At 34.4% G+C, this 22,090-nt stretch overlaps 2 long non-coding RNA genes across 3 annotated transcripts; both read right to left on the reverse strand.

Annotated features, from left to right (window-relative positions):
- Nucleotides 1-9,500: 9,500 nt before the first annotated feature.
- LOC140010275 (uncharacterized) lies at nucleotides 9,501-11,786 on the reverse strand. 2 transcript variants are annotated; one of them, XR_011817578.1, is made up of 2 exons: nucleotides 11,520-11,786; nucleotides 9,501-9,726 (listed from the first exon to the last, which is right to left on the reverse strand). It is a non-coding gene; the product is annotated as an uncharacterized lncRNA (long non-coding RNA). The 2 variants fall into 2 exon arrangements; XR_011817579.1 differs by having other exon boundaries at nucleotides 11,504-11,786.
- Nucleotides 11,787-17,184: 5,398 nt separating this feature from the next.
- Nucleotides 17,185-21,804, reverse strand: LOC140010219 (uncharacterized). The gene is made up of 3 exons (XR_011817500.1): nucleotides 21,402-21,804; nucleotides 18,701-18,779; nucleotides 17,185-17,370 (listed from the first exon to the last, which is right to left on the reverse strand). It is a non-coding gene; the product is annotated as an uncharacterized lncRNA (long non-coding RNA).
- Between the last annotated feature and the right edge of the window lie 286 nt (nucleotides 21,805-22,090).

The following is a 22,090-nucleotide window of genomic DNA, read 5'->3' on the forward strand; positions in this document are numbered from 1 at the left end:
CACAAAGATGTAGGGTGCCAATACTGCAGATACACCCCAAAAAGTAGTCAATTTCTTCTATTATAACTTTCTCAGACACAACTACCACCACCAGTACCCTGAGCTAGATCATGCACTAGGGATCTTGCCTTTTGCTTCAACCAATGGCTCAAACACAGAAGCTACTGATATATTCATGACGATGGATGTGGCTGATCCGGATTTGACAAAGACGGGGTGGAAGAATCATTTGCTAAAAACCAGGTTTGGGCTGCATATGACAATGAGGTGGTATGCCTCGCTTTTATGCTATTATTCATGAAGCCTTGTCCAGAAAACCCTTTAAAGTTAGGATTAGCTGGTTGAACTCCAAAAGCAACAGCGAATTGAACTTGGTCCATTAAATTGGTGTGAGTTGTGGTTTTGCTAAACTTGCGAAAGCAATTGCCATAATGGTTGGTTGTGATTTTACAAAATTGAGAATTTTGATACCAATTGTGATATAGGGAAGTTCTTTTTAAAAAAAAAAAATTGAAGATAAAGTTGATGATAATAATTGAATTATCCAATTAAGTATGGAATTTTTTAGGCTAAAAAAATAAAGATAAAGTCAGCCGTAGAAATTGAACAAATATTCGGTAGATTGTATAGAAATTTTAATACAGTTGACTGTTAGCGAATCACGCACTACGCACGACTCTTCATGATCACAAGTACTGTGCCATTTTTTTTTTAAAACTGAATGTCCTTAATTCAATGGATACATATGTTTGCAAATTGCAGAATTTATACAGGTTTTAATGCAAATTATACAACGATTCAAAACATGGATGGATGGCTTCGACTTAATTTCAAATAACTATATAACAAAACCTTGTCAAATTCTAATTCAGTTTGGAGTCTAGACCAGATGAATTTCCAACTAAAAAGTGAGATAGAGAGATTTTAGTTATCCAAGGAAACCGACCTGAAAGTCACGAGTCATAGTTGAATCAATTGCCAATGAGTGTGAAATGTTCAGAAATAGTGAGAGTTAAAAAGAAACTGATTGTTTGAGCTGGTGTTCAGTTTTGCTGAATTTGGAAGGAATGCAAGAGCTATCACTCTATCAACTACGTAGGTAGTTTTTTTTTCTCAAGCTCAATACTCCTCTATTTGATTTTCACCTCTCAATTATACATCAATTCTCACTTTGATTTTTAAATTATGAATTGGGACACTTTAGTTCTTAAACTTTAGAAAATGTCTCACTTAAGGATAATTGTTAATGAATCCCCAAAATTAACAGAATACTAGTCAAGTGAGCAGCAAAAAAATTAAACAATAACAAAAAATATCCCAAATTAGAGAGAAAAAAAGGGAGTTTAGGAAACAATTTGAGAATCATAGTATAGTTTAGCAACTAAAATGACTCAATTTAAAGCTTAGGGACCAAATTGGGAATCAATGAATAGTTTAGGGACTAAGATATCCCAATTTAGAGTTTAGGAATCAAAATGTAAATCAAAATGTAGTTGAAGGATGTAAAATAGAATTAACCCACCAAAATAATGCTACTTTGCTCCCCTCCCCCCAACCCTACATATTTATCTAAAGTTATTTATTGTCTCTACATATTTATCTAGTTTATTTATCTAAAGTTATTTCTTTTAAAGTTTCTTGCAATAAACAAATTTCTAGTTTAGTTTCTTTCTTGGGTCTGTCTAATGAATATCCACTAGGCACTTTTTAGACAATATTTAATGGGCACTTGTTATAAGGTGGTGATATTTTCAAAATTTTAAAAATATAAATATAAGATAGGATAATAGTTGTTAATGTACATTCACCTCGTAATTTAAGTTAAATTTGTTGTCATTTAGGTGTTTTAACAAATCTCCATTGGCACATGTTCAAGAACCTTTCTTTTATACGCTTCCTAAAACAAACCACCGACTAGTCAATCTCATATAGTCACTTTCTTTTTTGACAAATTTTATGAACCAAACCAACTTCTAATCTCCATAAAATTAGTATAATATAGCAAAATAAGGAAATTATAACAAGGAAACAAAAGATAAACCAAAGGAAATCTAACTTCTACTACAATTTGTTTGTATTAAATTGACTTCAATTAACACTCATATATTAGGCAAAAACAACTACCAAAGTCATGACTTCTTCCAAAATCTGTACTTTTAACAATTAACCCTCCCCAAATAACATTCTTGTGTCTTCAAGTATCCATTTTCCCGCAAACTCCATTTTTCCAAGGAAAGTTTTTTGGTTTTTTTTGTTCCACCGAACTCCATTGTTGCAAGGCAAGTTTATTACTCCTATTTTCTTTAAAATTTTTTCTGATATGAAAATCATCAAGAGTCCATAGGCAATCAGATATGTGATGATTTTCGTGCAGAGTCATTGATGACATACTTCGAGAAAGAACTAATTTTGTTCAATTATAGATGCATTTAATCAAATGAATGAGTGTCGATCACAATTTCGCATGCCTAGCATTAATAAGGAATAGAATGTTACTTTGTATTTTACTCGCTTTGACTATTTTAAACATTTGGTTACTGCTTATGGCTTTATTAATCTTCTTTATGAATTTATTATGCTTTGTTTGTTGTTACAATTTTTCACCATTATATGTTTGATGTTCGCCCCCGTTAAGCCAGAATTCCGTCTATGTTGGCAGCTGAGTTGCTACAGCTGACCATTTATATCATTATCATAAAAAAAAGGGAAAAAAGTAATTGTCATAACTTTTTCGTACAGATTTTGTAGGATATGGGGTAGGGACGGTCATCAGAAGGACCGTCCCTGAACAGTCTCCTCATAATCCCATGCGAAAGAACCACAAACAGCCACGTCGATCAGTTTTGGGAAGGAGCAAAAACGATGTCACCTGAATCAATAATGGAAAAAAGAAATTTGTGAACCTAACGGACACCGTTGGAACTTAACAGCGGTTTCAAATGTTCAAAAATTGAAATGAATTGGAATTGTTTGAAATGAAACCCGGGAAAAATCACCAGCCACATCATTTAGTAGTCAAAATATCATTTAATAGTAAGATAAGGGGAGATATAGTTGTGGAGAGACAAGCTTGCATACATTCAGGGGATTATAGGTTTGAGAAAGAGATCTCAAAGGCACAAAGTATGTGAGGGATGAAGACGCATAGTGTTGCTGGTGTGTTAAGCAGGTGTTTGCAGAGCAAAACAAGGAAGTAGAAGTAAAAGATCTACATCATCCAATGACACTGCATATGCAGAGTGAATTGGAATAGAGAAGAAACTAAATACAGTACTTAGTCATCCCTATCATCCCTGGTGAAGCATACAGTAGTGATTAAGGGTCGTAGCATGGTTGGCGGACACTAAGTCGGAGACCAACAAAGGTAATACATTCAATTATTTCATAGGAAATGTGTAAAAATTAGGCATTTTGCCCATGAACTGTAAATGTGTAAAAAGTAGGCAACATGAGCGTATAATATATTGATTTGAAATAGATGTCATGGTTGTTGACGGCGTGAGTATTGTATGTGAGCAATGGTCACATAGTGTCACGATTGTGCACAATAAGTTTCCAATAATGTACATGTTGTTAGATGACAATTACTGAGCATAGTCATGAGTGTACACATTGTGAGTCAAGCATTGTAGTCAGTTAACTCGTTAGTACAACATAAGCAAAGTCCTCACCTTTTAAAACCCGGTTGAATAGTATACATATATCTTGGCTAAAAGAGGTTGAGTGGGGTGACTTGCATAGAAAAAACTATTAGGATAGTTGATAAGTACATGTCTATCAAAATTTACAATCGCATGGCGAGAAATTTACATAACTTAGCTGTTTCTTTGAATTTGCAATTGGGTGTTGGTTCATAGGTAATGTTGTCTATATGGCACATAATACGATAATAAAGTTGCTATATAGATGGTTAGTAATTATGTTGACTTCATGGCAGTGTGTATGTATTGAAATAGGCCAAACGTGTACATAATTAATGACTTATGTGCAATCTTTTTGTTGATGGAATGAGTAAGTGCAATGGTTCACACTGTGATGACTGATGTACACATGGTAATTGACAGAAAATGCAGTTGTTGATAGCAACAAGTTGATAGAGGATGGGATTCCTAAAATAGGAATAAGGTTTGCTGCAGAAGATGAGGCTTATAAATTTTACAATACAAATGGTTTTGTCATGGGTTTCAGCATCCAAAAAGACTACTTGAACAAGGACTAGGATGGCTTGACAACATCAAGAAGGTACACTTGTTGCAAGGTATCCCATAACACTTATGTATGCTTACATGGTCATAAATTTATAGAAGTTAGCCTATTGTTTAAATTTGCAATTAATTGTTGGCTCTTACATACTATCACGTGCATACACATAATGTGAAAATGAATTTACTATATAATTTTTTGCCGGTTATATAGAAACCATATAGGCATACAAATTGGGATCTAATATGTTATACCCTGCATGTAATTGTTAATACATTATATTTTGTTCAATTTATTTTGCAGCATACCAAGGATAAAGACAGCTTCTTTTCAAAAATCAATGAATATCAATCAAAGGTGGTAGAGCAAAGAAGCTAGATTGGATAATTAGATAGTTTTTTTATTTTATCAAACTCATAACACTCATTAGAATATATTTACACTTAGTTCTTAGTGCATTACCACATGTTCAATCTATTTTATAATTTACTAGGGGAAAGAAAAGTTAAATTGCTAATTTTAGATTTTGTGTATCGATATTGCTAATAAGCAGTTATTTGTCCACATGCATATTGCAATTAGTTATCGCAGCCACATGCATAGTGCAATGGTATGCATACATTTGGAATGATTATTGGTACTTTAATCCACTTGTGCATCTCCTTGCAGGCTGCAGTGGGTGTGTAATTTTTTTGTATGACTAATACTAATTTGTCTATAAGCAAATTACATGGGATGATATATGAGGTACAATCAGTTTACAAAAATGTACATCATATTAGATGTTAGTTACTTGACTGTGTATATATATGAAAGATAGTGCAATTGGTACGCATAACTTTGGAATGGTTATGGCCATTTGATCAACTTGTGCATCTCCCTACAATTGATGCATAATTTTACTTGTATGAGTAATACTAGTTTGTCTATGAGCATCTTACACGGGGATCTATAAGGTATAATCAGTTTATAAAAATGTACATCATGTTAGATGTTTGTTACTTGACTATGTATATCTGTAAGAGGGAGATTAGATATAGTGCAATAAAAAGTAGCCACCTGAGTTGGAATGTATTTTAGAAACTTTGGTATAATTGATATTAGTATTTTTTTGTGAAGTGTACACGTTGTTAGTGGGTACGGAGTAGTGCTATATGTTATGTTTGCTTACATGGTCATAAATTTACAAAAAGTTAGTCTATTGTTTAAATTTGTAATTGGTTGTTAGCTCTTACACACTGTCACATGCATACACATAATGTAAGAATGAATTTACCATATAATTGTTTGCTGGTTACATAGAGCTCATATAGGCGTACAAATTGGGGTTTGATTAGCTATACCGTGTATGTAATTGTTAACACATTATATTTTTGTACCTTATTTTGCAGCATGTGAAGGGCAAAGATAGCTTCTTTTGACAAATCAATGGATTTCAATCAATGCTGGTGGAGCAAAGAAATTATATTGGATAATTAGATTGTTTCATTGTGCTAGACTCATAACACTTGCTAGAATGTACCTACATTTAGTTCTTAATGCATTATCACATGTGCAATCTATTTTACAATGTACTAGAGGAAAAAAAAGTTAAATTGCTAATTTTATATTCTATGTATCAGTATTGTACATCTAGTTAGTATTTAAGTAGTATTTGTTGTTAATTTTTTTATTGTTACCTCAATTTTTTTTACAATATATCCAAAGTAGTAACTTAGATTTTATCAATTGGTAAAAAAAAATTAATTTCTATTGCTAATTATTAACATCCCGATGATGTACCCCATGTTAGTATCTATTGACTTTTTGTTGTTATTATCTTACAAACTGTTTAGTCCAATTTATGATATATTTAAGGAAATAAAAATTTTTGTTTTACAAATTGGTGAAAACCAGTTACATTTGGTTATTTATAAGTTACATACATGTTGATTAAACACAAATTTAACTAGTCATATACTACTATTATGGAAATAGTAGATTTAGGTAAAATTTTAGTTGTTAATATATTATAATCTCAAAAGGTAGTAATTGTCCATTAGCAAATTTGTAACACCCAATCATAGTATACGTCATTCGTTTCCCTTTTTATCAAACCCCAAACTAAAAACCTTAAAAACATGGTTAGAATGTCAATTATGGGCTACTTCTATCATTTAATTGATCTTTGAACAAATATCCTTAAGTTTATTAGCTGTGATGCGTATAAAAATAAACCAAATGAACAGTACTCTAGTTATAACAATATGTACAATTGTGACGCCCCGAAAGAATGAGTGTGAAAATCCGAAAATTTTTATATATTTTTGAGACATTATTTTGTTTCCTCGTCTATAATTTTGTATCTTTCTTCAATATATTAATTTCCTATACATTTTTATAAGAAAATATAGTTTTCAAATCATTTCCTTGATACAAGTTAGCCAACGTTAATTTTGAAGAGTATTATGAACGTGGGACCCGCTAGTGCGGTAAATGCAATATATTTTTGATAACTTGTTGGAGTTGTGTATTAAGTGATATTATTTTACAAGGTGCTAAGAGATAATTAGATATTACCTATATGGATTATCATTGGAGAGACAAAAAGATAAGTTTTAAACCAAAAGGTGACAACTGTCACCATCCAATTCACCCTTGGACTTTTGACCAAGATATTTATACCTTCTTAAAGCTAATTTTGATCAAAATATCTCTTCATTTTAGCTCCTCTTGGCAGACTCTCTCTCTACAAGAAAAGAAAAGAAAACTCTCAACTTGTTTCTTCAATTTCTTGCTTGGATCTAGCAAATCAACCATTTAAACTTCCAATTTCTCCATATAACCTTTAGTTTAGTGGTTGTGAGGTTGGTTGTGAAGTTGTTTGGAAGAAAGTGGTGCTAAATTGCTTCCTTTCCTGAGATTCCAAGGTGAGTAGCTAATGGATTCTTTTTTTTTGGGTCTTGATGATGTCAAATGAATGGTTTGTGTTGGTTAAAGATGTGAATTTTATGGAAGATTTGGTGATTTCTATGGTGGTTTGAGAAAATTCCAGATTTTAAGAAATCTTGTTTTCAGTTCTGCCCGTTTCTGTTTGCCTATGTTAGAGGCCGAACTAGCCTTAGCACAAAACATGAAAGTTGTAGAGAATGATATTTTATAGTTGCCTGCAAAAATTCAGGCCAATCGGAGCAACGTAGCCTATGAAAAGACTGAAATACCCCTGCTGTCCTGTTTTTGTCCGAAACTGATAATCAGTTTTGGTAATTTGTTAGGTTGACTGGGAATACTACTGATTTGGTTGTTGATGTCTTCTTAAGACTTATAGCCTTGTGTCTTAGCTTTCTAATGGCTTTGGAATCACTTGAATGAGAGTTGTATATGCTGAGATATGAGTGAATGAATCAGGACTACCAGTTGAATTCCGCGGTGAGTTTCGAACTGGAAAATCTGGAGTTGTTTTGGTAAATTTGACCTAGTTAGGGTGAGAACTGGACTGAGTGGTTTTCATGAAAGTTGTAGGTTTATGTCCTGGCTCGAAACGCCATAAGATTCGATTCAATCCGATAAGGGTAGCTTCAGTTATGGATCTTGTGCCGAAAGGTGTATTTGATAGTCTATGATATGTATGTGGTTGATTTGTGATGAATTGGTGTTGCTTGTAGGATGGAAAAGTAAGGAAATTAAGGGGAAATGCTGTCCGATCTTTGAAAGCATTTGATTACTTTGAGTTTGAGTTGAAGGGCTTGGATTTGGGCAAGGCAATGATATATGATGGATGGTTTCTGCGCCGTGGAGGTGAGTGACCCTAAACTGTTTTCAAAGTTACTTTTGAACTGTTTCTTGAGCTACTGATGAACTATTTTACAGTTGCGGAGCATTTATGGCTTGTGACGCAATTTAGAGCATTTATTACTGGAACTAGAGCATTTATTGCTTGAACTACAATTTTAGAGCATTTATTGCTTGAACTAGAGCATTTATTGCTTGAACTAGAGCATTCATTGCTTGACTTACCATTTTAGAGCATTTATTGCTTGAACTAGAGCATCATTTATTGCTTGAATTGGAGTATTTATTGCTTGAACTACAATTTTAGAGCATTTATTGCTTGAACTAGAGCATTTATTGCTTGCACTATTGCTTTAACATTTTGATTTTTAAATGACTATTGCAAAACTGATTTGATTACTGATTTTACTGGTTACTCGCTGAGCTTTTAACTTACCCCAAAAATATTTTATTCCCCTCCACAGGGCTCGTGGCGAAGGAAGGCTTGTAGTACTTATTCACGTGACTGGATGGCCTATATTTTGTACAGTTTAGATTTGGAATTCCTCTTGTATAATAGCTGGTATCAAGGATCAGAATGGCGCAGCGGAAGCGTGGACGCTTCGCTTATGATATGTAATTATTGGAGAATTTGATGTAAAATTTGAGATTTATATTGCATTTTGTTTGAGGTTTGTAGTGAGTGAGTCCCGGCGAGAGTTGGGCAGGCAACCCGCCGAACCCTGGGGTACGCCCTAGGGGGAGGTGGGGCCGTCACAACAATTCTAATAGATATATACAATACTTCAAACAAATCTACAAATTGAACGAAAATCTATGATGATTACAATGATATCTACAAGGATTCTTACCTATCACTACATAACATTTTGCATAAATCGAAATTGAAAATTTACAATATGTTGTGCTAACAAAAATCTATAAAAAGAAATTAAAAGAGTTATACAATGCTGTTAACTGATTTTCACTTACTCCATTTATTCTTCTCAAGTTGATTTCTTCTTTTTTTTTTTCTAATTATAAATGGTGGGATTGGTTCAGCAAGCTCAATAGTTCCCACTTTTTATATTTCTTCATTTTCATTTGGATTCTTCTTTATCCTTTTCTGTGCTATCTTACCACTGCTCATGCAAATTGTAAAGGCTATTTACTTTGTTCAATACATATCAGTTTGGCTATTAGTGATAGATGACTAGTTAAATTTTTATTCAATCAGCATGTATGTAACTTATAAGTAACCAAATGTAACTAGTTTTCACCAATTTGTGAAATAAAAATCTTTAGTTCCTTAAACATATTGTAAAATAGGCTAAACAGTTTGTAAGACATTAGCAATGAAAAATCAATAAATACCAACATTGGGTACAACATCGGTATGTTACTAATTACCAATAGAATATAATTTTTTTTTACCAATTGATAGAATAGAAATTATTGTCTTGGATATATTGTAAAATAGATTGAGCTAACACTAAAAAATTAGCAATAAATAGTACTTAAATACTAACTAATATACAATACTAATACACAGAATCTAAAATTAGCAATTTAACTTTTTTTTTCCTCTTGGACATTGTAAAATAGAATGAACATGTGGTAATACATTAAGAACTAAATGTAAGTACATTCTAACGAGTGTTATGAGTCTGACACAATGAAACTATCTAATTATACAATATAATGCCTTTGCTCCACCAGCATTGATTGATATCCATTGATTTGTCAAAAGACGCTATCTTTGCCCATGGCATGCTGCAAAATAAGGTGAATACGATATAATGTGTTAACAATTATATACAAGGTATAGCTAATCAAACCCCAATTTGTATGCCTATATGAATTCTATGTAACCAATGAATAACTATATTAAATTCATTCTTACATTACGTGTATGCATGTGATAGTGTGTAAGGGCTAACAACCAATTACAAATTTAAACGACTAACTTTTGTAAATTTATGACCATATAAGTGTACATAACATATAGCACTACTCCATACTCACTAACAACGTGTACACTCTACAGAGAAATTTTAATATCAACTATACCAAAGTTTGTAGAATACATTCCAATTCACGTAACTACTTTTTTTGCGTTATATCTAATCTCTCTTTTACATATATACATTGTCAAGTAACTAAAACCTAACATAATGTACATTTTTGTAAATTGATTGTACCTCATAGATTACCCTGTATAAGATACTCACAGACAAACAAAGACTACTCATACAAGTAAAATTACACATCTACTATAGGGAGATGCACAAATTGATCAAAGGGCTAAATAACTGTTCCAAATTTGTGTACAATTGCACTACCTTTTATAGATATACGCAGTTAAACAACTAACATCTAACATAATGTACATTTTCATAAACTGATTGTACCTCATAAATCATCCAGTGTAAGGTTCTTATAGGAAAATTAGTATTATTCATATAGATAAAATTACACACCCACTGCAACCTGCAAGGGGATGCACAAGTAGGTCAAAGCATGCATACCATTGCACTATGCATATTGCTGTGATGACTAATTGCAATATGCATGTGAACAAATAACTGCATGTTTAACAATTTCTATGCATCGTATTGATAAATAAAATATTGTACATTTTGATAAATATGGTGTACATCACACACCTTATCTAAGCCAATAACCATTTCAAAGTTATACATATCATTGCAGTACCTTTCACAGATATACACAGTCAAGTAACTAATACCTAACATAATATATATTTTTATAAATTGATTGTACCTCATAGATCACCCCGTAGAAGGTGCTTATAAGCAAATTAGTATTACTCATACAAGTAATATTACACATCTACTGCTGCTTGTAACGAGATGCCCAAGTTAGTCAAAGCACCAATAACCTTTCCAAAGGTATGCATACCATTGCACTATCTTTTATAAATATACAAATTCAAATAACTAATACCTAAGATGATGTACATTTTCGTAAACTAATTGTATTTATACATCATACAGTATAAGATGTTTACAGACAAATCAGTACTACTCATACAAGTAAAAAACATTTACTAAAAATCAGTACAAGTTGTGGTTGCAACGGCTAATTGCAATATGCATGTGAACAACAAACCGCATATTCAATAATTTGTACACATTGTATTTGGTCGGTTATATGGTGTACATTATTTCAATCAGATTGTACATTCACTAAGTATTTATGTACTTGCCGTTCATTGAAATAAACTATCTATCTAATTTAATGCACTCTTATAAGCACTAATGGTCAATTTCATAGACGATTGGAACAAATAACCATCTAGTAAAAACATCTGATATAAATGTTATTAATGACTAATATGCTATACGTTCCAGTAAACATGGTGTACATCACATACCTTGTCTAGGTAAAATCTTATAAGTTATCAAAAGTTATGCCATACTTTAAAAGCAATTACAAGTAGTAAAATTTATACCTTACAACAAGTTACACCATACTTTAAAAGCAATTACGAGTAGGCAAATATCATTTTAATCATGTTATGGAATACCTTGCAACAAGTGTACCTTCTTGATGTTATCAAGCCATCCTAATCCTTGTTTAGGTAGACTTTCCGGATGCTGAAACCTATGACAAAAGCATATATGTGAGTGATGGTCGCATAGTGTCACAATTGTGCACAATAGGTTTCCGATAATATACATGTTGTTAGATGACAGTTACGGTTTATAGTCATAAATGTACACATTGTGACTCAGGCATTGCAGTGTTGTATTCCCTATTTCATTCGTGTAATTTACAATAACTCACTTTACTTATCTTTTATCTTTGTATGTGTCAATCTACTGTGGTGTAAGCGCCCATACACAGTCGGTAATATAGTTTAAACTGTACAGTGTCACTACTATCCTGCAACAAGAATAAAAAAAAAAGCAAGTAATAATTACCTTCACACTAGGGGTGGACAAAATTATCCGCTAACCCGAAAATCCGTTATATCCGATCCGATCCTAAAATTTGGATATCCGATTTTTATTATTTGATCGGGTCAAAAGAGGATCGGGTATCCGCTAAGATGCGGGGTGGGTTAGGGTCACATAATTAAAAATTCACGGGTACCCGATCCGCCCCGCATATATATATTTATTTTTATTTTTATACACACACTATAAAATAATAAGTTAGAACTAAATAAGCAATTTTATTAAACAAATTGCATTACAAATATGAGAGACTATAGTTTATTTATAAGATTCATTTGTAAAGGCCATGATCTTATATTTTATAGAAAAAAGTTTAATTAATGTGGAACATATATATTAAAAATTGTGCTACTTATTTCAAACTTTTATTGATTTTGAATTCTTTTAATTTTTTCCTTTATCTTATATTCTCTTCATATGCTTATTTCTTGGTGGGAAACCTTTTTTTAGAAAAAAAATTATTAAATCTTAGATGAATGTGTAAAATATAAAATTAAATTGATATAAATCATTTTTTTAAAAAAAATTAAATGATAAACGGGGCGAGACGAGTACCCGCTGATCCAACCCTATCTCAGCGGGTTATAGGGTACCCGCTGATATTCGGGGCGAGTAAGGGTCAGAAAATGGCTGACCCGCAAGGTACGGGTCGGGTCAGCCAAATGGTGAATGGGGCGAGTACCCGCCCTGCACCCACCTCTACTTCACACTCTCCCTGTCATTTTATATACCTATAAATATCCTAAGTCATTTAATTCGTCTATTGAGTCAAATTTACAAACATTTGGCATGCATAAGTTCCCTGTGTATACGTTCTTTAAGTTGGCTTTCAATGTATCTAACTTGTGCTACCCATATGATTTCCTTGTTTAGGAGTTTTCGCTAGAGTTTCAATTTTATTATTCATGTCACACTGTCTTAAACAAATTGTACAAACAAAATCATGCAAGTAAATTCATCCCCCTGCTGTCGTAAAACAAGTCAAATAGTGCAATGAGTTTGCAATATTCTTACCTTTGGGTTTAGTCTAATTCGATTGAGTCTATCTCTGCTTCAGATCGCACCAACTTCCATCTTTTGGCAGCCATTATGAAAAATTTTTGTCCCACAACAGTTATTTCTTGTGTCCCCTCAGTATATTTCTGCAACACTTTCTCCAAAAACTTCTCATCAAACTTTCCAATTTGGGGTAGGGATATTATTTTGCTGATACTCTGGAATTGTGAATGAATGTTCACAAGATATATTTTTGGAGGGAGACCAAAATTCTATTTCATTTGAACATTTCAGATGAAGAGTCATGCCTCATTAATTTGAGCGGGAATTTTTGGAACGGATAGCTAAGGTATTTTAACGGAGCCCATTGGCCCCTGAATTTTTTTTTTTATTTTTTTCCCTACTCACTTACTAAAACAACGTCATTTTCCTTTGCTGTTGCCCCCATTATACGTGGCCTGTTGCAGTCCTCTCATTTCCTTTTGTGAGAGAATTGCTCAGGCTGACCGTCCCTGCCCCAAATCCTGCCCCAAATCCAATTTTGCACAAGATGTTTGATTTACCCTACATTGCAAACACTTTATTCATAGATGTACCCCCTGAATTCATGTGATGTAGTTATGAAAGCAATGTAAGATGATAAACCAATTATTATTATTGAGGGAATGCATTGGGATCCTACCATATACCTCAAGGATGATGACAGTAATTTGCCAATTCAGATGCCAACAAAAGATGAAGAGTCATAGCCTTTGAAGAAAGATGGCAGTCAGGGATAGGGAGAAAAAATGATTCATATCCTAAGAATGTGAAGTCGAGACAAGGAAACATCAATTGATCAGTTGATTACAGTTGCAGGGATTCTTGAATCTATTGATATCCTTGGAACCAATCCTGGGAAGGAAGTTGAGACCATTAAGGATCCAGTAGCTGATAAAATTCCTTCTGTTAGAAAAGAATAATCTGGTCCGTGACCAATTATCATTCCAATTGTCCTAAGGATGGTTGAGTTTGATCATATGACCTTACTAGAGGTGTGAATATATATATGCAATCTTCTAAGGAGAAATGCCAAATCCAGGAGAAAACTAAGCTCGTAAGCAACTGAAAAACAATTCAGGACTATCTATGTTCATTCAAGTCGTTGGGGTTTTGACAGTTTTCAACATATCAGCAACAAGAAGTTGGCAAGCTATTGGACTTTCATGTTCAAATGCTTCTCAGATTGAGGCCATGAACAAGCACAAAGATTGAGATTTAACTGCCAAGAGATCAATGGTTTCAACTTTCAAATAATAATTGAAGTTCTTCTCTTTTACTTGTTAACAATGGGAAGTGACCTATTTCTAACTTTTTTTTTTTTACCAAGCGATAGGAGACTTCATTACTGGAAACGAAAGTTTACAACTTTGGAGTAAAGGCTCCTACATCATTTTTGGCAAAACTGATTAGCCAACTTGGAAATAACTCCATCCAAGCTATCTCAGAAACTGAATTTAGGGCAAACTTTGCCAACTGGTGAGACATACTATTCCCTCTCCTTTTAACAAAGGAGAAGACACAAAAACTAAAATCCTTGCTAAGCATAAAGATGTTAAACAGGACAGCACCTGCTAGATGGCCATTCAACCTTCCCTCTCTGATTTGGTCAATTATGCTCTTACAATCAGATTGTATGATGATATTCCTCCATCCATTCTTTTTGGCCAATGACAAGTATATATTTTACGTGTTTTTAGTGTGTTCTATTAATTTGTTTCAGTATGTTTTAATTAGTTTTATAGCTAATAAACTAAGATTCTAGTGAAAATATGCATTTTATGGTTTAAAGTGTGAAAATTGCATTTCTATGAACTTTTACAGTAAAAATTTCATGTTTTTGTAGGTTTAAGGATTCAATCATCAAAGGGAGAGATTTGACAAGATAATTGGATGATTGATACCGATTTGAAGTGGTTTAAAGAAGACATGAAGTGCAAGAGAGGAAATGCAATCAAGAACAAAAGGAAGCAAGTTTCACAGCTTTGACACCTGGTGGTATTTCGACTATATCTTGAGCTACAATGATTGGTTGGAAGTGATTCTTAAACCATTTCGAAGCTCAGAGACATATCTACATTTGGTATGAGACATCAAAGTCTAGATCAGTCGTTTTCATTGTCAAAAAGTTGGAATACAGAAGTGCAAATTCTGTGGTCATAAGCTGGAACAGAGCTCTGACCAGTCTTTAGTATTTTGGTCATATCTTGGTCCACAGAGCTCTAAATTGGATGATTCTTAAGGCATTGGAAAGCTAACTCAAAGGGATACAACTTTCATGTTTTGCACAAGGGATAGTTCGGCGTCCAACCTCAAAAAAACTGCAGTTGAAGTAGTGCAGAAGTGAAAACGTGACTCAATGAAAATGTGGGTTGCAGTCGTGTATTATCAAGTAGTGTTTTCTCACCTGTCTTTTACAACTTACTCATCAACTTGCCTTGCTTTCACACAACTTTTCCAACTCAATTCCAGCTACAATCTCGGTTGTATCTGATCAAAAAAAGGTTGAAAAGTTGGAAAGACAACTCATGGAAGATTCAAGAGCCAAAAATGACAACTTTAACAACTCTTCTTGACCTTGAATTCCTCTATCTATAGAAGCCTTTGGAGAAAATTTTCACAACTTTGGAAGGCTAGAGAAACTCACAAAAAATGTAGTCTTCACTTGTTTTTCTTAGTTCATTAGTTAGAGTAATATAGTATAGAATAGTTTAGATAGTTATGTGTGTTATCCACTCTTGTATATTGGCTAGATTAGGATGAAGATAGAGATGAAGAAGGAGGGGTTGAAACTCATGTGACAAGGGTTATCTCTTCTCCAACTCTTTATCTTTTGCATTGGATTCTTAAGTATGGTTAATATGCAAGTTTTGGATTTGTGTTTTAATATGTTTAGTTAAAGTTTATGTCTAGAGTTATGGATGAACTTTCTATATCTTGTTTGTAATGTTTACTTGGTTATTTGATGATGTTATTTTGAGCAAGTTATTTATCACTTTTCCTTTTTTAATCATGATTAACTGGCCATTAGTTGTGATTATCTAAAGGTGTTAAGTTTGCAATGAGAATTGGAATTTAACACTAGTTCAAGGAAGTGATAAACCTAGGGAGTACACTCACGAGAGTAAAGGTGCACCTATGTGACTTTAGTGACTTGTTCATATAATTTCATAGAAAAAATGAGTTTGTAATTAATTTCATAACCACAAGAATAGGTATGGTTTAGCTATAAGTATAGTTGATTCACTACGAGAGTAGGTTTCACATACATTAGGAAATTATGCCATAACTAATCAAGATAATAGCATTCACTTAACCGGTAATCTCATTTGCAAGAATAGTAAGGAATTCCATATCTCTAGGAGCTTTCTAGTGCTAACTTTCATTACTTTTATGTTTATGGTAGTCTAGATAATAAAAAAGTTTGAAAAACACCGGTAATTGCAATCTTTCCAGTGGGATTAACCCTTAATACTCTATACTCGCTCACGATTCGTATACTTGCGATAAATGGCGTATGGGTTATTTAGGAGTTTATAAATATAAAACTTGATTGTGGATGAGTTAATTGTATATGTATACGCCGCGCACGTCAAGTTTTTGGCACCGTTGCCGGGAAAGATTGGTCAATATCGGTGCTAAGAATAACTTTATTAATTTAGACATTTTTACTTGTTTTTCTTGTGTTTGTAGTATTTAGTGTCTTAAATTTTGTTTTTAGTGTCTTTTTGAGTCATGGTATATGTTTTTTATGTATTTAGAGTCATCTATTTTTCTTAACTTAACTTGTTTTTAAATTACTTTGAAAGCATGTTTAGGGGTTCAAGAAGAGTAGAAAACATGAGGAGACAATGCATGAGAAGTGGAAGATCGACAATGGATGGTTACTATGTGCAAAGCTCCTTGAATAGAGGTAACCATGAAATTACCGAAGGTATGTCATTTGAAGATGATTTGAGGTGCTTAGAGGCTAAATGTGGCGACCCCACTTCCCCCTAAGGCGAACCAGAGGGTTGGCGGGCCGTCTGCCCAATTCTCGCCAGGACTCACGCAAGCAGCTAGCAAAAGTCCTTCCGAAGTATAACCTAATCTATTGCAACATCGTTTCCCTCCAAATAGGCCGGTCTCTAGAATCACATTAACTTCAGAGATAGCAGTGCCTTAAGATAGCTAACGTCGATTCTTAAAATACCTTCCCGATTACAACCCAAGAAACAAAACATATAATTCAAATACATCCTTATAAGCCAAGTAACAAATTTCATACAAGCCACATACAAATTCAAGGGTTACACTTTTCCAGCTTCAAGTGGCAACCCGAAACAAAAGCTACATTGTTTAATTCAAACTACATGCTTAAAGTACAAGTAGATCTCAAGTCTTCCTCAGTTGTCAGAACCTGTAAAAGAAAACCACAACGTGGGATGAGCTACACAGCCCAGTGAGGTTCCAAGACGCTCTAACAGTTCAAATAGGTCAAGTAAGTTATGCATATCGTATGCATGATTCTAGATTACACAATGGCATGTTACCTTGAGGTGATAATCATTACACGGTTAATTGCTACTTTGAAAACACATGTAGAACTAGTACTTTTGGAATGAATGGCCATATAAATATATTTTCATAAATTTTCAGTCAAACAAATAGTGGCTCGTCCGACTAGAAGAACATTACAAGGATTGCTTCATCTCAGAGGTTAATGCTCATGAGGAGTCTTACCCGAGAATGCCAACTAGGAGAGCAATAACATTACAATAGTAAAGCAAACACAAAAGGATACGGTGTTCCAGTGGAACTTTGTCGGTCATCTGCACCTTATAACTCCCGGATCCCCACGGTTGACTGGTCATCACCTTATCCCTCCAGTGGTAATACTCGAGTATACCGAAACGGTTGTCCAGGGTTCCAACCTACCCGACCGAGCCCAGTCCTGGCTCGAGTAGGTCAGTAACCGAGGCGGGGCCCAAGTTCAGCTTATAGCTTACAACATGCACAGGTAACAAAGTAATTGGACAAAGGTAAAATTCATCATTTGAATAGGTCGAGGGAGGTAAAGTACACACTCGCCTAACAATGATGGACAACTTCATATGAGCATATAATTTATGATAATCAAGTAATCAGTAACCACATATATTAGAAAATGGTAAGTAAACACGGTTAACGGTAAACGATAAACGGTAAACGGTAAACGGTGATAATTACGGTTAATTGGTAGACATATGTCATTTTAATAGGCCGCCATTGGCCGTTTTGCACTTTTACCACGTAAGAGTCGAGGAGATTCACTCCAACGACGTTACTACGTTTTGATTCACGAGAAAATGTTTTACGGTGATGATTCACGAGTCGAGGGATTCACCCAACGACGCAACCACATTTAGATTCACAGATTCATTAGAAAATATTTCACACACTTCACCACTCGAACGGCTAGTGTGATAAAGTACACACTGCGCACTTCGATGGATCGGAACTCATTTTCCAAATTGTTACATAACGAGTCACAAGAGCACTTTAACCAAATAAGCATGAAATAAGCAGGCTAAGCACATATTGAGTTTACAAGATTATTTGATAGGGTTAATCATTTAACCAATTCATGTCGATATGCAATGCAAGTATATATTTCTTAAATAGGCACGAGTATGGTAAAACACTTAACGATCATGAAATGAGCATGTCCTAGACTTACTCAATTACGTATTCCTATATGGAACACTCACCTAGTCAAACAAGGGCAATAGGTTCAATTTGAAGTTCAAGCGTCCTCTGTCGGATCCTCTTAAAGGTCCTCGCATGCGCCTGAACGAATAGTAATAGTCTATCATTTACAATCCCTACTATTGTTGAAAATCGTGTCATAGTACAAACTTAGGAAAAATCTCGTGAACAAGTCTTAATTATCCTAAATCTAAATTCTCAAGCGGGGTTTCAAGGTACAAGAGAAATTAAGTCTACATCATGAAATTCAAGGATAAGACATTTGAATATTATCGAAGGAATAAGGAGTACTTGAAAAACTCCATTTCCTTGGAATACGGAAAATTTCAGTTTTGATGCAATACTTTGAAAAATCGTAACTCACCTTTTTCATGTCAAAGATTGGAAAACTTGGTACCGTTGGAAACTTCCTTCAAAATGCTAAAAGTTCCTAGAATACACTTTTTCATGATTCTAAATGGAAGATAGTCAAAATGGGCTCAAAGTTACTGTTTTGGTTCATAAGGCAGATTTAAGTTAGTTTTTGGCCAACTTTGGAAATTCGGCAAAATTCACTTGTTTGGAAATAGCTTTTGAAATTTGCAACTCTATTAGTGTTGTAATTCAAGAGTATAACAAAACAAACGGAATGAGGAACGGAGTTTTGAGCACCAAGATACGGTAGCTCAAAGTTACTAAAATTTTCTTGTTAAACAAGGGTTTTCCAAAATCAAGTCTCGAACTTTGGTAATTTATTTGACCCATGAATCGGTCTCGGAATAACACCATAATTAGCAGTATAATACTACCATATAAGAGTTGTTCCTCTACCAAATTTCATGGAAAAATAACTTCGGAAAGGTGGTCAATCAAACACCTAAAATTTCGCAAATACTAAGACAAAACTGCCTTGAACCTTTTGTTTTTCCATTTCAGACATTTGGTCAAAGAAAATTCCTCCAAACCTGGTTCATTTGTTTAGGCAAAACTTAAAGAACGTTCATGGTGCATTTGGTAAGTGTTTAGCATCAAAATATTCAGTTAGCAAGTCTTTGCCAAACCTTGCATCAAATCTGTCTAAAAAAATCAGGGTTTTCAAGGACTGAGCAGGTTTCATATTTTGATCACAGATCACTCAAATTAACTCGGAATTTGGCATGGTTTAAGGCGTTGGAAAAAATATTCATAGAGCTATAATTTCATAGAAGAAATCATTTTGAAATTCGGCACACAACTAGCTCGAATTCGAGTCACAAGTTGCAGCCTCAGCATTTTGTTCTTGTAAAGCAGAGAAACAGAACAGCCGACTTAAAATAGTTGGTTTGGCTCACATACATGGAACCAGAATGTGAATTTTATATTGTCGGAAAGGTTGGAATGTCTAGTTTCAAATGCCGCTGACGGCACTCGATTTCGACATCGGAGTTCAAAATTATGGCCGAAATACGAAAGCTGGTCAGAGCATTTCGGAAATAGTTCCAGATTTACTAGCTTTGTTAAATCGATTTATTTGACCAACCAAACCTCGATATTTTTCAATGAAACTTTGTACACCATATATTCAACATATCAACATGATATACAAGTCATGAAACTCTCAAAATTTTGTAAAAAGGGTTGCGATTAAGACAGGGCAAATCTGAACATTTTTGAACGATGCATCTTTTGGAGTCTAGACTAGCTAGGTATCATTAATCTACCTATTTAAACACTAAACTAGCATTATATCCATCCTCAATCCAAGGGTGGGAGTTCATAGAGCCCACCATCAAAATTTTCCGACATGAAATAAAACAAATAACATGTAATTTTGGCAAATAATTCCACCACAATAAATCTGTCATCGGCTAAACAGAATTTCCAGCAGCTAATTGGTCATAAAACCAACTTTTTACTCGGCTAATACATGATATTAAGTACTCAAATCCGACAAGCAAATACTTGACTAGCTAATCAGATCATCCAAGTCATTGTGGGAATTCATAGAGCCCACTCACCAAGTTTCCATTAAAACTCAAAAGAGTCACCATCCGCTAGACTGGAAAAATTGCAGCAAATAGATAGTTTGGAAAACGAACTTTTCCCTAACAAAATTCATTACTTTGTTCACTCAAACTCAGCATGCATATGGTGATTATTGTGTTATGAGGTATATTGTACCACAATACAAAATTGCAGCCAAGATTTGAAGAGAAAAACTGGAAATTCTTTCTTTCCCTCTCTCGGCCAACTCAACAGATTTCCAGCAATTAGATTGGTCATAAATCCAACTTTTCCTTCGGTTAATTCATGGTATTAGGTGCTAAAAATTAACATGCAAATACTTAACTAGCTAATCAATATTTCTAGTTCAAAATCGGATTCAAACAACAGCCATATTTATCCCAAGAAAACCAGAAATTCTGTTTGCTACCTTCGGATGAGCTTGCATGCGGCCAGATTGTTTTTCATTCTTATTTTTTTCTAGCATAACCGAACCAAGGGGCTGCATGCAGAGCTTAATTACCTTGTTCTTAATTAGTTAAATGCATCTATCAGCTCAAACTACTACAAAGAGACAGAATTAAATCTGCATTTTCCAAATCAGTCCCACGGCAAATTCCAATTTCTTCCTAATCAGATTTTCTCATGCTTTGGTTTGATCATCCGAGACACAAACACTTCATGCATGACCATAATTCACTGCATCTACCACTAATCAACTCCTTCTAACTCAGAAATTACCTCAGGTTGCAGCTTATACACGCGACAAGGTGCTGTCAATTTTTCCTTCTCTCGGATGGTTCGAAGTGCAGCCCGTTTCCTCTCCTTCTCTTATACAGGCTGGCGGATGAGATGAGGGAAAGCAGCAGGTCTCTCACTTTTATTTCTAGCATGCGGTCAGGAGGTGATGAAGTAGAAGGCTCGGCTCTCTCTCCCTTTCTCACTTCACTCTCTCGGACAGAACAGGAATTGCAGCTCACACATCTCCCTTTCTTTTCTCTTGCTCAAGCTGAGGAGCTCTCTCACTCTCGGTCACGGCAGAGGAGGAAAGTGGAGGGTGAAGGTGCTGTGGTCTGAGTGAATTGTTGCAGAGGAAATGGAATGGAGTTGCGGTAGTGGTTTGTGATATAGGAATGAAGTAGAAAATATGGTGCCGCGGTTTTGGAGAAGGAAGAAAGAATGGTTTATGGTTTTGGAGCAGAGGTTGCGTGTGTGCGAATCGGTTGCGTATCGAATTGGAGAAAATGTGATTGGCCGATAGTTGCGGTGATTAAAATTGTTGTCAGAGGTTTCGTTTGGTTTGCATGGAAATGTAAGGGCATTTTAGTCTTTTCACTTTGCTCCCTAGCCTCAACTTAATTTCTCAAATCCAACTTAATTCCAAAATCATCCCCAAGTGTGATTTGAACGCCTAATTATACTCTAATATA

The sequence above is a fragment of the Coffea arabica genome, chromosome 7c (assembly GCF_036785885.1).
Source record: "Coffea arabica cultivar ET-39 chromosome 7c, Coffea Arabica ET-39 HiFi, whole genome shotgun sequence".
Lineage (NCBI taxonomy): Eukaryota > Viridiplantae > Streptophyta > Magnoliopsida > Gentianales > Rubiaceae > Coffea > Coffea arabica.